The sequence below is a fragment of the Mastomys coucha genome, unplaced genomic scaffold (genome assembly GCF_008632895.1).
Source record: "Mastomys coucha isolate ucsf_1 unplaced genomic scaffold, UCSF_Mcou_1 pScaffold21, whole genome shotgun sequence".
Lineage (NCBI taxonomy): Eukaryota > Metazoa > Chordata > Mammalia > Rodentia > Muridae > Mastomys > Mastomys coucha.
The window spans coordinates 107,552,359-107,556,569 of record NW_022196904.1 but is presented as its reverse complement, the minus strand read 5'-3'; the positions used below and the strand labels follow the sequence as shown (position 1 = coordinate 107,556,569).

Genomic DNA, 4,211 nt, shown 5'->3' with positions numbered 1-4,211 from the left:
GAGAGAGAGAGAGAGAGAGAACTAGTACAGTATGTTGTTGGCATCTCTGGCATACAGGTCTACTACTCAATGTCTCACAAAGCACACAGCACACAGCACAAGCCAACGGAGTTTCTGGATCAAACATCTCAGATCTCAGTGTGTGAAAGTTGAGATGTCCTGATTCATAGCTACAAAGGAAAAAAGACTACAATAACAACATTGGAAGGCGACCAAATGAGAGAAGGAGACAGTTGGTGGACTGGACTCCTGAGCCCTCAGAACAGCGTCCATGCAGGATAGCTACACGGATCAAACACCAAAGCACATAATGAGACATACACTCAGGCATGTGTACATGTGTACACAATAACCAATGAGACAACAGACCCCATAAGGTTAAAGGTGATTACCATGGTAACTCCCAAAACAAATATGGTGGTCATCTGCCATGTGACCAAACGATGTGCAAGGTTTGACGTAGAAGACACAGGAGGAAGTGTTGAAATTTTATCTCTTTTGTGACATTTGAAATGGTGTGCTTGTGTGTGTGTGTATCCACACTCACACATGTACACATACCTGAGTGTATGTATATGTAACACGTGTATTTAGGAGCCCTCAGAGGTTAGTAGGGGACATGTAGTTTCTAAGAACTGGAGTTACAGATGGTTGTGTGCTGCCATGTAAGTCCTGGGAACCAAATGTTGGGCCTCTGCAAGAGCAATGGGAACTCTTAACCGTCGCACCATCTCTCTAGCCCAGGGTCCACCTTTTAGAGGCTGAACTCAAGCCCTCGTGCTTACAAAGCAGGTACTTTGCCAACTGAGCCGTCTTCCCAGTCCTGAAATCGTTTTGAACAAAGAAGTGCCTCTTATGACTTTTAAAACTAAAAAAGTATGTTGCTCAAAATCCAAATTGAAGCAACACAGATTCTCTCAGTTATCTTGACGGAATCACAGAAAGGCCATGCCTGGGCTCACAGTTACAGTGACTCTCAGTCTATGGTGGTGGGAGGCGTGGCTTCTGGAACAGTCTCAGCCGCAGGAGTTTACAGTGCAGCCCACTCACACCTGGGTGGTTGCGGGAAGCAGAGAAAACAAGAGCTGGGGCTATCGCTCGCCCCACCCAGCCCAAGGACCCATCTCCACTAGCAGGCCCCATCACCTCCAAAATGTCACCAGCAGCTGGGAGCATGTGTTAAAGCACACAAACCCCAGATTCACTTCAGGCTCCATGAGCAAGACATCAAATATGCAACAAAGGAAAGAGCATGGTCTACCTCAACTTCAGCCGCTCGTCAGAGAGTGCATGCCCGACCCTGTAGTTCACGAGTCACTGGAAAGATAGTTCTTGAGGCAAATCTACCTCAGGGAGACAGTCCCTCCTGCCCTCATTGAAGGCCATTCCCTTGATTACTCTGTTTATACCTCGATATTCTATCAAAAAGGAAATTTCATCTTCTTTATGAAAAATTAAGTTTTGTTTTTCTTTTTTGCATTTAATGTGGATGCTAATAACAGCCATTACAGGCTTCCGCTGGCTTTTCTTTTCCTTTTAAATGCTATTCAGACTCCAAAGGCCACAGGAAATAGAATTTGTTTGGTCTGGTGTTCACATGGAAATCCCATACACCTTCTGATCAGTTCCTTTGCAGAGACAGCCCTTCCTGGTGATTAGCGTTCCCAAAGCTGGCTTGCAAGGTCTCTGACTGCAGATGACCTCAGCAAGAAGATAACCTCATCACCTCATTCTGGGAAATCATGGCACAAATATCCAACAGGTGATTCACTGGGCTTTGATGGCATTTATACCTCCAACACTGTTGGAGGATTTTCCTGACAGCCCGTCTCCCACCATGAGTACATGTGTGTTCAGGGAGGAGGCTCAGGAGGACTTTGGGTGTTCTGAGCTATCACTTCCCACTGTATTCCTTTGAGACAGAGGCTTTTACTATAAAGCTGGTGCAGGGCTGGTGGCCAGCAATTCTGTCTTTGCCCCTGGAAGATACTGGAGCCCACAACTGTGCCTGGCTTTCACATGGATGCTGGGTCTTTATGCTGGCATGGCGCTCTTATCCACTAAGCCATCTCTCTCTTTTCTCTCTCCATCTCCCTACCTTTTGTTTTTGCTTTTGTTTTTCGGGTTTTTTTTCTCTGATTTTGGAAACAAATTCTTGCTCTGGAGCCTCAAAACTGAAATCCTTCTGCTTCAGTCTCCTGTGTGCCAGAATCACAGGTGTGCACTTTCTGCTAAGCTCAAATCCTGCCCTTGGTATCCATCCCCACTGAGCACTTCTCCCTCCAGTTCAGAGAGAATCTTGTTTGATGAGGGTAATGCTGACATTGACAAATAAAGATGGAACTATGTCCCGAAGGCTTGTCCGTGTGTCTACACTAAATCAAGCTCTTCCATCTCAGCAACCAACCCTTCAAAACTTCTGGAGAGGTCTGGCTAGCCCATCTTATGATGATGATATAGAAATCAAACAGGTTGTGTAATTTGCTCAAGGTTGCATAGCCCAACAGAAACAGGGTGGGATGTGACCCGAGGGCCTCGGCCCAAAGACCTTAAATTTTGGTTGCTACCATCAACAGCATCGTCCATGATTGCAGAGGAAGAAGATCAAGAGAGGGTAAGGAAGTAGCAGAGATCAAGGTGACAATATATCACATATTCTTATCAGCTCTGATATTTTTCCTGTAGACATGTGAGCTCATTGCATCTTACTCATTCTACAGATGGGGAAAGCAAGGCCAGAAGGGAACAGTAATTTAGCAAAACACAGGAGCAGAAAAGCCTAGATTTTAGCTAGGTAGGAGGCAGCTGAAGCACAGGTGGTCCTAACGGGAGTGCTCTGGATTTCCAGATGAGCATTCTTTTGACTAACATATGTTCACTGTGTGCATTTTCTGCATCCACAGCCAGGAATAAGCCACAGGGCAGTCCAGTGTGGTGCTTCTCCCCTACACAGTCTCAAGCATCCCCTGTACTTCAGTGACCTCCCTTCCTGTCCCTAACTCAGCCTCCCTCTGTCCTGCAGAAACATCCCAATAATTTCCCTCAGTACTCTGTGACCCTCAGTAGGGTGAGACTATTGTGTGACTTGGGCATTTATAACCAGGGAGACCTGTTTTCCAGGAAGAAAGCTCAGCTGCAGAGATGCTAAACCCCAGCGGGCACTGCCTCTGGGAAGGAGACTGCTTAGGCAGACATAAAGAAAAAGGAAGCAGGCACTTCCTTTTAAAAAATAACTCCTTAAGTCTCATCTCTTTTAGCCCCTGTTCCAGGTCCCCGTGCACACAGCATGCCTGCCTAGTGTCTCCTTTATTCTGTTGGGCAGGCTGCCACCCAGCTGGTGGCAGGGGCAAGGGGAACTATTGATCCAGCTTGGGAAAGCTTTACAAAGGCCCCCTCATTATCACCTGTCCCCTCCCTGCCAATGAAAAGCAATGTCTTACCTTTAGCACAGATCTACCTGCTTTGTATTCCAGCGTCTGGGCTGAACACTGTGGTTTACCAAGGCTCTGCTGGGACTCCAACTCTTCTTTTCTTCCTGAGCCTGAGCTCCTCCTCCGATGTCCTCTTGGCATCAAGACAATAAAGAGAGCAAAGTCCTTTTCAGCTCAGTGTTTTATTTCTAAGACACCATAAGGAAGTAAGTAGGGCTCCCCCCTGCCCCCCCCCCCACGCCAGAGAGAGTCACAGAGGTATGGGAAGAGACTGAACCATGGTCCCTTGGAACATACCCGCCGGGTCTCACAGATGCTCCCAGCTCTGGGACAGTGTGTTCTGCAGCCAGGTTCTCTGAGGCAGCATCTGAAGGTAGCCTTAGCTCACAATTATGATCACAGGTGGCCCATGCCTTACAGGCAGTGTGGATGTGGCTAACATCTCAAGGCAGGCAGTTCAAGATTCAAATCCTTACTCTTGCTCTTCATCCTCTCCGAGTCTCAGTTTTACCCTCCTCATCTGAGAAATAGGAGCAAAAGCCTCTACTTCCTCGGCGTTGGTAACACTGGAGGCAAATGGGACTTTAGTGGTTCAGGTCATTCTAGTCACCCAAGACTCAACCATTCAGAGAGAAAGCACAGCCGAGGGGACACTCTGTCTTTACGCAGTGAGGCCTCTAAGGGGGAAACATTCAAAAGGAAGGAAAGAGATGGGGGCAGTGGCACAGTCTGAACCCCTAGCTCTTGATAGCCTGAGGCAGGAGGATGTCAAGAATGCAG

The 4,211-nt window shown here is 47.4% G+C and overlaps 1 protein-coding gene across 1 annotated transcript in view; it reads right to left on the bottom strand.

Annotated features, from left to right (window-relative positions):
* The window catches only part of Tmc5 (transmembrane channel like 5), an 82,025-nt gene extending 78,074 nt beyond the window's left edge, over positions 1 to 3,951 (bottom strand). The window contains exons 1-2 of the mRNA XM_031388044.1: positions 3,729 to 3,951; positions 3,441 to 3,564 (exon numbers count right to left, since the gene is read on the bottom strand). The gene's annotated coding sequence lies outside the window, so the exon portion shown is untranslated. The remainder of the gene's footprint in view (positions 1 to 3,440; positions 3,565 to 3,728) is intronic.
* Positions 3,952 to 4,211: the final 260 nt, after the last annotated feature.